Source organism: Ochlerotatus camptorhynchus, unplaced genomic scaffold, assembly GCF_037179485.1.
Source record: "Ochlerotatus camptorhynchus isolate MF236.1 unplaced genomic scaffold, CSIRO-AGI_Acam_v1.1 ptg000090l, whole genome shotgun sequence".
Classification (NCBI taxonomy): domain Eukaryota; kingdom Metazoa; phylum Arthropoda; class Insecta; order Diptera; family Culicidae; genus Ochlerotatus; species Ochlerotatus camptorhynchus.
The window spans coordinates 860450-874480 of record NW_027040580.1 but is presented as its reverse complement, the minus strand read 5'-3'; the positions used below and the strand labels follow the sequence as shown (position 1 = coordinate 874480).

The following is a 14031-nucleotide window of genomic DNA, read 5'->3' as shown; positions in this document are numbered from 1 at the left end:
TCTAAGTCTGTAAATTGAGCAATTTTTGAAATTTAGCTAGGGTAAACGCTTCTATAGTTGCGGTACTTTAGAAGCGTTAGGTTCATATAGTTGTGTATTGAGTCTCCATGCACAACTATAGAAACCTAACGCTTCTAACGTACCGCAACTATATGAGCGTTTCCCCTAAGTAAATTAATAGTTTTGTTCCGTTTCCCATACATTCACTATGGGCAAAAATGGGTCCAAAATTACCCAAAATTCAATATCTCAACAGCACGCTGAATTCCGGCCATGAAAAACGAATTTTCCGAAGGGAAATCGTCCGGGAAATCGATTGCACGTGGTCCCATAGACCGGAGAGCCTTAAAGGTATGTGTTTTGGGCCATTTTACCCCATTTTCCCCTACTTTTTGGAGGAAATGTTTTTTCACAGCTCTATTTTTCGTAAAACATAGGCACTTTATGCATGGTTTTAGAAAACTATGACATTAAACAACAGTTCATGAGATATTAGAGGAATACGGGGTACACTTTATAGGGGATTGAGGGGTATAAGTGAAAATACAATCAATTTATTTTTAATACAAAATCCATTTTTTTAATATCATAATATTTTTTTCTGAAAAATACTTTTAATTAACTTTCATTTGGTGTTTTGAGATCCGTCATCGGCCAAACAGTTCAAAAATTATAACTTTTTAAAAAAATCGATTTTTTTTTCTGACCGCCCTAATATATAAATAGTTACCCTAATGACAAAATAAAAAATACGGGTCTAATATGTTGCGATAAGGAACAAAACTACCAATTTTTACAAAATTCTGAGAACCACTTTATCGTTGTGCTGTATACATACAATAAAAGTGAACACTCTTTTAAAACAGATAGCAGTAAATTAAAACTTATTTAACCCCAATTAACCTTAAAATTTCGAAAAAATATATCTTATTATTGCAGGCAACCTTTGGGGTCATTCAAACAATCGCATCGTTCAACATTTTTATGAATTAAAATAAATTTACCGAGGGTTCACTTTCACCCCTTACTCCCCTATAAAGTGTACCCCGTATTCCCCTAATATCTCAACAACTGTTGTTTAAAGATATAGTATTCTAAAACCATGCATAAAGTGCTTATGTTTTACGAAAAATAGAGCTGTGAAAAAACATTTCCTTCAAAAAGTAGGGGAAAATGGGGTAAAATGTTCCAAAACAGATACCTACAAGGCTCTCCGGTCTATGAGACCACGTGCAATCGATTCCTCGGACAATTTTCCTTCGGAAAAGCCGTTTTTCATGGCCGAAATTCAGCGTGCTGTTGAAATATTGAATTTTGGGTAATTTTGGACCCATTTTTGCCCATAGTGGCATTGTTTTCCATTCAAATTTTAAAGCTCTTCCGCAAATCCAGAACATCACCGAATTCATTTAAATTTGGCACAGTTGCTGGAGATTTCAATACGAATCGAAAGAGCTATGGGGAGCCGCGGAATGTGATCTACCATATAAAGTTGACCTATTGGCCATAAAAATTCCTCTTTCCACTCTTCCGATAACTGTTCTGTCACGATCTGGGCTATAGTCGGTGCAGCCAAACAGCAAACGTATCCGGGTTCTTTTTAAATAAGTTCTGCTCCGATACCATCGAGTGATGTGCGTTGTTTGAGTATCGGGGACACTCTCGAGTATCTTTGAATCTTACGGCAAGGCGATGGACTTTCGTGTCTGCTACTCAACATCGCGTTAAAAGGTGTGGTCAGAAGAGCTGGGATAGATACAAGTGGCACGATCTTTAGGAAGTCCATCCAGCTGCTTGGCTTCGCCGATGACATCGACATCATGGCACGGAACTTTGAGACGATGGCGGAAACGTACATCAGACTGAAGGCTGAAGCTAGGCGGATTGAACTTGCCATCAACGCATCGAAGACAAAATACATGAGAGGAAGAGGTTCTAGGGTAGACAATGATAGCCTCCCACCCCGAGTTCAGATTGCGGTGACGAAATCGAGGTGGTCGATGAGTTCGTGTATTTGAGCTCATTGGTGACCGCCGAAAATGATACCAGCAGAGAAATTCAAAGACGCATTATGGCAGGGAATCGTGAATAAAATTCGCCGCCGCACGAAGTTGACTGACAACAAGATGCTAATTAGACCGGTGGTCCTCTACGGGCACGAGACCTGGACTATGCTCGTGGAGGACCAACGCGCCCTTGGTGTTTTCGAACGGAAGGTGTTGCGTACCATCAACGGTGGAGTGCAGATGGATGACGGAACGTGGAGGAGGCGAATGAATCACGAGTTGCACCAGCTGCTGGGAGAACCATCCATCGCCCACATTGCAAAAAATGGGCGACTACGGTGGGCTGGGCACGTCGTAAGAATGCCGCACGACGCCCCGGGGAAAATGGTTCTCGAAAACGACCCAACAGAAACAAGAAGAAGAAGCGCGCGACCTGCGAACCCCGCGAAGTGTGGCCATGGATCGAGTAGAGTGAAGACGACTTCTTCGGACAGTAGAGGAGAACAAGGCCTTAGCCTGATTGGTGAGTAAGTATCGTTGGCTTTGCTGATATTATAGGCGAGACGAGAGAAGCAGTACTAATACATCCTGGAGCGGCTGATAACTAAATGCACGAGGCGAAACTACATATAGCTGACCACAAAACGGAAGTGCTATTATTGGCCAGTAACAGAAATGTGGTGTAATAGGCAGAAATCATCGTCGGGGTCATTGCCTCAAAGCGCATGCTGAAATACCTGATAAACGTCAGCGAAACCTGTGAGAAGGCAGCGAAGGCCATCACTCAAGACCAAGTAGTTGCGAAAGGCGTTTTCTTGTTAGCGGTTGTATGCAAGGTTGCAAAGATTCATTTCAGCTAAAACAATGTTTTTCTAAATTATGAAATAATTAGATGCCATGATCAAATTTTGAATTGGTAGGATACAAGAAGAGGTTGCAAAGAATGTGTTTGACATATTAAACCTGTTTATTTCACTTCATGAGAGTCACAATCAGCGATTTTTCACAAACTCACTCACTCACTCACTCACTCACTCACTCACTCACTCAGCGATCAGCAAATCGCTCATTGTGACTCATAGAAAGCAAAATGTACAGGTTTTATGTTTCCAACGCATACTTTGTAACCTCTTCTTGTAAGTTACAAGTAAAACATGCCATAATACCATCTTTTGGTTTTATTATTCCGAAAAACATTATTTTAGCTGAAATGAGTCTTTGCAACCTTGGTTGTACGTAGATACCGATGGTTTTATTATACCCTTTTTTTCATTTAACGATTGCCAATTGGTGATTAATCACTGATGACAATCGAGTGCCAGGGAGACGATTTCCACACCTGGAATCTATCGAACCCATCAACACATGGGCCAGGACCAACGGCTTCACTTCCCTTCCGAAGGTGACCGGAGATTTTTTTTTTATTATAGTCTTGTAGACCATGATTTAGTCTTGAATCTTGCTTTAAAACTTTGATAAAACTTGCAATGTTACTTACTTGAGTACACAGGTACGGTGGTCCAATCTGGGTTACAGCGCTGGGCTACAGTGCTGGAATCACAGTGGAACCAAGTGAGGTTGAACAAAATGTTCACACTTATGCAAGTTGTGAGCGCTACAGACCTATGTTGTCGGAAGCAGTATATGTCATAGTGGAATGGTCCCCATCGGGATCACCTTCCATGGCTTAGGACAGTGAGTGCTACAAGCAGACGGAAACCAAATGAATACGTAAAAATACTGAGAGCTGAGTAGATGGTAGCGGGAATAGAACAGTGCAGAGAATGGTACATAAGTCACTTGATGGAAAAGGTGCTAACAGTTTCATCAACACTATTCATATCTTGCTCACGTATTGGTCTACTTCGGTGTTGAATGTAGCTGACGCCAAAAGCTCTTTTAGCTGGCGATCGGCACCAACAAAATTTGTGCCATTATCAGACCACAGTTGACTGGGCAAACCACGACGAGCGCAAAAACGTTTCAAAGCTGATATGAAAGTTTTTGATGATAGATCGGTAGCCGCCTCCAAGTGCACAGCTTTTGTTGCAAGGCACACAAAAACTGCTATGTAGCATTTAACGGTTTTCACAGATCGCAGTAGGCTGGCCTTTATTGTGACAGGCCCAGCATAGTCCACGCCAACGTTTTCAAATGTTCGACTGGTAACAGTTCGCACCGCAGGCAAACTACCCATCAATTGGTTTGCTGTTTTAGCTTTCCACCGTGCACACCTTACGCAGCTATTTACCACAGACCGCACCACTGATTGGCAGCCGATTACCCAGTAGTGTTGGTTCAGTGTCGCGATAAGCAGAGTAGGACCAGCATGCAGATTCTGTAGATGCAACATCGATATCAGCTGTAGTGTAAAACGATGCGACTTGGGAAGTATAACAGGATGCTTCATGTGAAATGGCTGGTCGGAATTTTGTAATCTTCCTCCCACACGCAGTGTTCCATCTCCATCGATGAAAGGGAAAAGCGATTTGAGTTTACTGTTAGAAGGAAGTGGTTGACCTTTTCGAAGATGTTCGATATCGCTTCCAAACACCTGATGCTGAGCAAAACGGGCCAACTGTAGATTGGCATCATGAACTTCCAATGGCTTCAGTTGTCCAGTAATCTTCTCAGTTCCTCGTACCTTCCCTAGTGAGTTGACCTTGAATCTGTACACCCACGCTAGCTCTCGTTGCGAATCCTTTAAAGATGTATTTCGTTTCAGGAGACATTCTTCAACTTTCCAGTCCGATGCAGGTTTGACAGCAGCCGTAACCGCCGAAATTGCTCTTCTTTGCTCCGTTGTGTCTTCGGTAATGTGTACTGCTTCTGTACTTTCCTTCCAGATGTCTTCGTTGTCATACAGGAGGGACGGACCAGTCCACCACAAATTGTGGTCAACCAGCTCCGTTGGTAGCAAACCTCTAGATGCACAGTCAGCAGGATTTTCACTCGATGATATGTGATGCCACGAACTACGAGGCAGGAAATCTAATATCGCCGATGTCCGATTTGCCACAAAAGTTTTCCATTTCTTGGGATGCGACGTGAGCCATCCAAGCACAACGGTAGAATCCGTCCACGCGTAAAAAGTAATATCCAAGTGATCCAGTGATTCGAGAATCTGCTTCATGAGCTCCACAAGAAGAACGGCAGCGTTTAATTCAAGCCGAGGAAGGGACACTTGCTGAATAGGAGCAACCTTGGTTTTGCTCGCAACCAGCGAAATGCTGACATTGCCATCATCGTCTTTAGATCTGGCGTACACCACTGCTGCATAGGCTGCTTCAGACGCGTCAGCAAATCCATGTAGCTGTACCGCTCCGTGGTGATTTACGATCCATCTTGGAATGCGAATGTCTTCGATTGATGCCAAACTTGCCTTGATGTTGTTCCACTCCTTGTTGATAACAGCTGGAAGTGGGTCATCCCATTGTAAGTCCTGCAACCACAGTGTTTGGTACAGTATCTTGATACGCACAATTATCGGTGAGATCCAGCCCAAGGGATCGAAAAGCCGGGCTGAATCTGATAGAAGTTGCCGCTTGGTGTTTGGCTTGTCGATGTCGAAATTCAAACGGAATCCGAAAGAGTCTGTGGCTGGATACCAATGAATACCCAGTGCTTTTACTGCATCCGCTTCTGATTGTAAATTAACAGGGACTGATAGTTGAGCCTCGAGTTGAGCAGCGTTTGCATTCTCGTCCAACAGCCGGGAATCATTTGCTGACCACTTCCGAAGATGAAAACCTGCTTCCGATGTAATTCGAACGATGTCTTTCTTCAACGTGAGTGCGTCTTCCAATGTTGCAGCGCCAGAGAGGAAATCATCAACATAAAAGTTTTTCAGCACTCGATCAGCTGCTACTGGAAACTGCGCACGGGAATCACGGGCAGCTTGTCGTAAGGATTCGATAGCCAGAAATGGCGCACATGAAGTCCCGTACGTAACTGTCAGCAACCGGTAATGTTCAATGGGTTCATCGGCTTCCGCTCTCCATACAGTACGCAAGTAATCAACATCGTCTCTGTGTATCCATATCTGTCGATACATTTTTTCCGCATCCGCAATAAAGGCGAAAGCGTAGCTACGAAAACGGGTGAGGACGACAGGCAAGTCCTCGGTGACCTTCGGTCCAGTCAACAGTTTCTCGTTCAAAGAAATTCCGGATGACGATTGACACGAGCCGTCAAACACGACTCGCAATTTGGTTGTGACACTGTCTTGCCGCATGACACCGTGATGTGGAAGGTAGAAACTTTTCTCGGGCGAAACGTTAACCTCGTCGTCTGGAATCCTCTCCATGTGACCAAGATTAAGGTACTCGGTCATGAACTCACCGTACATCTGTTTGAAGCCTGGATCTCGAACGAATCTCCTTTCCATCGCCTTCAACCGCTGGACTGCTGCTGGCATCGATTCACCTAATGCGGGTTTGCTTTCGTCGAACGGTAAACGCACTGTAAATCTACCAGTTTCATCACGTCGATGCGTAGTATTAAAGAAATCCACTGCTTGCTGCTCCTCCTGTGTCAAAGGTTTCGGTCTGTTGACCTCTTCAACTTCCCAAAATTTCCGGAGAAGCTTGTCGATGTCCATGTCCATGCTGAGACTGATGATGGCCGTGTTGCAATTCACCTCGCTTGACCGGCAACAATCCATCCAAAAGTTGAGTTGATCGCCACTGGAAGTCCCGATCCATCTTTTACCTTGCCATCTTCCAAAATAGCCAAGAAAACATCAGCTCCAAGAATAATATCGATTCTGCCGGGCTTGTCAAAATGTGGGTCCGCTAGCTGCAATGTTTCCAAACATTTTAGCCGTTCAGGATCCAATCGCTGGTTTGGTACGATCCGCGGGAACTTGGACAGCACATAAGCCTTGACGTTGACCACCGAATTGTAGCAAAAGCGAGAAGAAATTTCGAGGTCGACAACTCCTCTGGTGGTTTCCGATGAGCAGCTTGCGATTCCGGTGACAATCAGATTAGCGTTGCTTCGCTGCAATCCGAGATTGGTCACGCAATTCTCCGTGATAAGTGATGCTTGTGAACCGCTATCAATCATCACTCGTACTTCCTGGCACTGACCATCAATTTGCTTCACTCGTACTAATGCCGTTGGTAGTAGGCCGATGACAACTGAAGAACAGCTGTTTTTGACGTTTTGTCGTGCAGGACACCGCTGGCTTGATGTCGACTGCTGCAGAACTTTGCGGCTGCTGTGGTGAAGGCGAAGACGAAACTTGCTTTTCTGACGGCGGGGTCGATGTTAGCTCATTGTTGTCTGCCTTGCACAGCATCGTATGGTGACGTTGTTGACAGTGGGGTGTGCGGCACACCGACTTCGACGGACAGAATTTGGCGCAATGGTTTGGTCTCAGACAATTGAAACATAGTTTCGCTTGCTGCACTCGTTCGCGCCTTTCGTTGACAGAAGATTCCTTGAAGACGGTGCACTCATAAATCCTGTGGCTTTCCGCGCAAACCGGACACGACTGCTGTTGAACTGCATTGAATGCCTTGATTTCCTTTTTTGCGGTGAGTTGCTTGCGGTCATCTCTATGAGGTTCCTTTCTGCCGTACTCTGAGGGTTTTCCACCGAACGCTGCACATGTCTCCAACGCTTCACACTTCCTTTTAAGAAAATTGAGAAGATCGACGAACGTTGGGTCGTCATTATCCACAATATGCTGTGCCCACTGAGACCGAAGACCATCATCAAGCTTCTTCAGTACGATGTGGTTCAACCAAGGATCTCTCGTTTCGCAAGTTGGCCCCAGGGCACAGAGTTGACGAATTACCTCGTCGGACGTTGACACTAACTTTCGTAAGCTTACAAGATTCAAAGGCTTTATTGCCGGTTGGTCGCAGAACTCCTGAACCAGAGCGGCAACTGTGAACTTTGGTTTGTCGAAGTGCTCAACAAGTGTATCCCACACCTGTTTATAGTTTGCGTCGGTGATAGAGTAACTGCTAACTAGGCTTCTGGCGTCACCTTCCAGATGGGACATCAGTAATTGTAGCTTTAGAGCACTAGTTAGGTTTTTATTATCGACGCCGCTGACGAAAAGATCTTTAAAAGAAGCCCATTGCTTCCTGTCACCTCTGAACACGGGCAAATTGTACGACGGCAACTGCGTGTCGATTGGCTCCAAGTGCTGCTGACGAAGCTGGACAGCCAACCCTTCCATATTCGTTGTACTTGTCGCTTGGCTGGAAAGGAGGGTTCGTTGCGTTTCGAGCAGTACACGGACTGCACGAGCTTTGTAATCAGTCCTTTCGTTGTGTAGAAAAGTTGTTCGTAGTCCGAACGCACACTGAGCACCAAAGAAAGTTCCTCGTTCGGGACTGCTTCTTCGATTTCAGCTTGAATCCTGTCGAAAGATTCCTCCATCTCGGCTAATTTCCGAAGCCGATCGTGAACCTCGAACGCCTGTGTTTCATGTTCTGCCAGCTGCCTTGCACTCGCATGTACTCTCTTCAGCCTCTCGAAGGCCACGTTTCTTTTCCTGATCAGCTCCTCCATTGTCGCTGATTCACGCCGATCCGGATCGCGAAGGACCAAATGTTAATCGTTCGAAATGATGCGGAAGTGGACAAGGCACGACTATCGAGTACTGACGCGAAGTTCTACCACGCAAAACCGGGACTATTCCGAATTTCCGAACCGAAAATAAATAAAACTTGTAGAACAAAAATGTCTGCTCTCAAATTCACTTTTATTAATAAGACGTAGTAGCAATCAAAAAACAAACGATATCGGGTAAGTCCGCATCGTGCTCTCTTGCCGTGCGGATCTATTTGCTTTTTGCTGAAGGAAGTGTTACTACTACCTAAAGCTACAACAAATTTAAACAGCACTTTTCAGTGCTCAACCTGTAAAAATTTTCTACCTTGTTCAACTCTTATTCCTCTTCGATCCTTGTTTGGACCCTTCCCGAGGTAATCCTTCTTGGATATCGATTTGGAAAATTCCTCTTCGATCCTTCAGATTCTTATAGTAATCTGCTTGGAAGTCGATTTGGATAAAAATTTACTGCCGCCATGGCGCCTAAACGCAAAAGAAAGGGGCAAACTGTTGACCCCCCTTCTGATGAAATTAATTTGAGTAATCAATTTGATTTGCTCACGGATGATGAGAATGATCCATCGTCCAAGAAAAATTCTAGTAAACTTTCCCGGCTTAATGCCAAGAAGGAAAAGATTCCCCCTATTGTGATAACCACTACCGATTTCCATGCTCTTCGCATGGAACTTTTGAATTTCGTGAAAGTTAAGTTTTCACTACAAATTGGACGTCGGGGTGAATGCCGTGTATTGGCTGAAACCTTGGACGGATTTAAATGTCTTCTCAAGTATCTTACTGAGAAGAAGCACAAATTTTTTACTTACGACACCAAAACTGAACGTGTGTTCAAGGTTGTCATGAAAGGACTGCCCAGTGGTGAATCCCTGGATCAGATCAAAGATGAACTGGCAAAATTACTTGGAGTTGTGCCACTCCAAGTAATCAAAATGAAAATGAAATCCCGTCCTGGCGATTCGCGCAACGGTATTTCTAATGATTTTTATTTAGTTCACTTCAAGTCTAGTGAACTAAACAACCTTAAGGCCTTAGAAAAAGCTAGCCTTATGCTCCATGTCCGAGTGAAGTGGGAACACTTCAGGAAGACTGGAGGAAATTTCCAAAACCTCACCCAGTGCCGTAAGTGCCAGGGATGGGGTCACGGAACTAAAAATTGCTACATGCCAGCTAAATGCATGAATTGTGGTGATTCCTCTCACGCAAAGGACGACTGTCCTGTGAAGGAAGATCCTAAGAAATTTAAATGTTCAAATTGTGGTGAAAACCACAAATCCAATTTTTGGGAATGTAAGACTCGCAAAGCGATCCTACAATCTCGTTCTAACCGACAGGTAGGAAACGCTCCACGCTTCCGAACAGGTACAAATTCCTCTGCTGTTAACAACGGTCAGCGAGGAACAAATTCTACATTCGTACCCGTAGGTACAAATATCTCCCCTGCTTCAAATGTTTCATCTGTACCTACTCCCCTCGCTGCTAACAATGTTCAGCGAGTTAATGGAGCTACCTATGCTGCTATTGCAGCGGGTAGAAATCAAAATACTAACCAACGTTCTAACGGAAATTTTGACAATTTTGACTTAGGAAGCATTACTGCCCCCAAAATGGAATTTTTACAGAATTCATTAATTGACATGATTTCTGATATGCTTAAATCTAACTCCATGTTTGATGCTATTCAAACTGGAGTAAAATTTGCAAATAATATTGTCATGACTTTAAAATTCAGTACTGGATTTTAAAGCATTAAATATTGTAAATTGGAATGCTCGATCTCTTAAAGATAATGAAGACGAGCTATTTAATTTTTTAAGAGTTCATAACGTGCATATTGCCGTTATAACTGAAACGTTCCTTAAACCTGCCCATAAGGTTAAGAAGGACGCAAATTACTTGATTTATAGAAATGATCGTCTTGATGGACCCTGTGGTGGCGTTGCCATCATTATTCATAGACGAATCAAACATAAAATTCTTTCTTCATTTGAAACCAAAGTTTTTGAAACTTTGGGAGTTTCTGTTGAAACAAAATTTGGACAACTTACGTTTATAGCTGCCTATTTGCCATTCCAATGCGTAGGCCAGCAAAAGAATTTTCTCAAGGGTGACCTCCAGAAACTTACCCGTCATAGGTCTAAATTCTTCATTATTGGTGATTTTAATGCTAAACACCGCTCATGGAATAATGCTCAAAGCAATTCCAATGGTAATATTCTGTTTGATGATTGTTCTGCAGGTTATTACACTATTCAATATCCAAACAGCCCAACATGCTTTTCTTCTGCAAGAAATCCCTCCACTATTGATTTGGTCTTAACTGATTCATGTCAACTTTGTAGCCAATTGGTTACCCATGCTGACTTCGGTTCTGATCACCTTCCAGTAACTTTTGAAATATCCCAAGAAATAATTTGTAATCCCAACAGCTCTACTTTCAATTACCATAGAGCTGATTGGGAGCAGTATCGAACATTTATGGAATATAACTTCGATCCAAACATTCCTTTGCAAACCAAAGATGAAATTAATTATGCTCTTGAATCTCTGACTACTTCTATAGTTGAAGCAAGAGCTGCCTCAGTACCAAAATGCGAGGTTAAATTCGATTCAATTATAATAGACGATGATCTTCAGCTCTTGATCCGTCTTAAAAATGTCCGTAGGAGACAATATCAAAGAACACGCGATCCTGCCATGAAAGTTATCTGGCGGGATTTGCAAAAACAAATTAAAAAGCGATTCTCTGCCCTGAGGAACAAAACTTTTGAAAATAATATTTCTAAATTAGACCCGAGTTCCAAACCCTTTTGGAAACTCACAAAAATTTTGAAAAAACCTCAAAAGCCTATTCCAGCGCTTAAAGAAGGTGGTAAAATTTTGATCACAAATTTGGAAAAAGCTCAGAAACTTGCTAAGCAATTCGAGAGTTCCCATAATTTCAGTTTGGGTCTTACTAGTTCTATTGAGAATCAGGTTGCTCGGGATTTTCTGAATATTTTCTCTCGGGAAAATATTTTTGATGATTCCTGGGGGACTGATTTGGACGAAGTAAGGTCTATAACTAAAAATTTTCAAAATATGAAAGCTCCAGGTGATGATGGAATTTTCTATATCCTCATCAAAAAACTCCCAGAGAGTTCCTTGTCTTTCTTGGTAAAATTATTTAACAGATGTTTCCATTTGGCATACTTTCCTGATAAATGGAAAAATGCAAAAGTTGTTCCAATTTTGAAGCCGGATAAAAATCCAGCTGAAACTTCTAGCTACCGCCCAATAAGTTTGCTTTCTTCAATAAGTAAACTTTTTGAAAAGATAATTTTGAATAGAATGATGCTTCACATCAATACGAACTCAATTTTTGCAGATGAGCAGTTTGGATTTCGCCATGGGCATTCAACTACTCATCAACTCTTAAGAGTTAACAATTTAATTCGTTCAAACAAATCTGAAGGCCACTCAACTGGAGTTGCTCTTCTAGACATAGAAAAAGCATTCGACAGTGTTTGGCATGAAGGTTTGATTGCTAAATTGAAAAAGTTTAATTTTCCACTTTATATTATGAAATTAGTTCAAAATTATTTAACTGACAGAACTCTTCAAGTAAATTATCAAAATTCCAAATCTAATCGACTACCTGTTAGGGCAGGAGTTCCTCAGGGTAGCATTCTTGGGCCTATATTGTATAACATTTTCACTTCGGACCTCCCTGATTTGCCTCAGGGTTGCCACAAATCTTTGTTCGCTGATGACACAGGCATTTCCGCTAAAGGAAGAAGTCTTCGTGTTATTTGCAGCAGACTGCAGAAAAGTTTAGATATTTTCTCTTCTTATTTACAAAAATGGAAGATTTCTCCCAACGCTTCCAAAACTCAACTTATAATATTTCCACATAAGCCTAGAGCTTCGTTTTTGAAACCTAGTAGTAGTCACATAGTCACTATGAACGGAGTTCCAATTTCCTGGTCAAACCAAGTGAAATATCTTGGATTAATACTTGACCAAAAATTAACTTTTAAAGATCACATTGAGGGCATTCAAGCCAAATGTAACAAATATATAAAATGTTTGTATCCTCTTATAAACAGGAAATCCAAACTTTGCCTGACGAATAAACTTCTAATATTTAAACAAGTTTTTAGACCGGCCATGCTTTACGCTGTGCCAATATGGTCTAGTTGCTGCACTACCAGGAAAAAAGCACTTCAAAGGATTCAGAACAAAATTTTGAAAATGATTTTGAAGTTGCCTCCCTGGTACAGTACAACCGAAGTACATAGAATTTCGAATGTTGAGACTTTAGCACAAATGTCCAACAAAATAATTAATAATTTCCGGCAAAAATCGTTGCAATCCTCAATTGCAACGATTAATTCCCTTTATACTTAGATAAGATTTAGTTTTAGTTTTTAGTTTTAAGATATCAATTGTTATACTGACATGCAGGCTAAAAAACCTGTTTAAAATACTGAATTGCCAAGACAGGAACAATGTAAAAACACTTAGATATATATCATAACAATTAAGGCTGGTACGTTACTGCAGTAACTGGAGCACCTAGGTTAAAATGAAATGTAATTTATTTTGAATTTAGAACAAATAAAGAGTTAAAAAAAAAAAAAAAAAAAAAAAAACGATATCGGGTAGACAGGCAAAGTTCCTGTTCTTGAAATCTCTCTCTCTCACAGTAATTGTATTGCAGAAAAATCAGTCAGGGATGAACTCAATTCTTAAACCATAAACATATCTGGTCAAGGTTGCTTCAGGAAGTGAGTTAAAGATAGTAATACTGTAAGGGGGATTACTACGGAAGACCGAATCACAAAAGGCCGAATTGCAAAAGGCCGAAAAAAATCGCACACTCGATCGCTCTGTTGAATTTTTTCGGCCTTCAATGATTTTTTTTATGGAAAAGAGCACTAATAGGGTGTGTTACATTTGATGTTATAAACTAATATTATTTGGCAGAAAAAGTTAAAAAATAAACATTTTTTGAAGAAGTTTGTTGGACTTTCATAGTTGTTTTATACTTACATAAATATACATGCTTAGATCTAAGCCGTAATCCTGAGTTTTTTTTTTAATTATTGGTTAGTCTATAATGCATCTCAACCCTATATTGAACACAATTTCAGATGTTTAAGATTAAAATTCCTTAAACTCAAATTTGTTTTGAAATTCAAGATCTATGGATAGCAGTTCTTCTGACTTTTTACAGTACACCATAGTAAGTGTTTAAAGAGTTTAAAAAATCAAATTCGGAAAAAAATATGAACTTCGCTAAAAAACTAGAATAAACATCGATTGTTTTTTTAACTCTTCTGAGTATAATATATTGTGTTATAAACGTAGTAAAACTTATGTCCATTTAATTTCGTTTCGGCTAATCATGAGCAATATGTACCTCTGGCCGACATTCAAAGTTGGCCAAATGAAGAAT

At 41.5% G+C, this 14031-nt stretch overlaps 1 protein-coding gene across 1 annotated transcript in view; it reads left to right on the top strand.

Annotated features, from left to right (window-relative positions):
- Positions 1 to 14031, top strand: part of B4 — a 285095-nt gene that overhangs the window by 266955 nt on the left and 4109 nt on the right. The window lies entirely within an intron of this gene.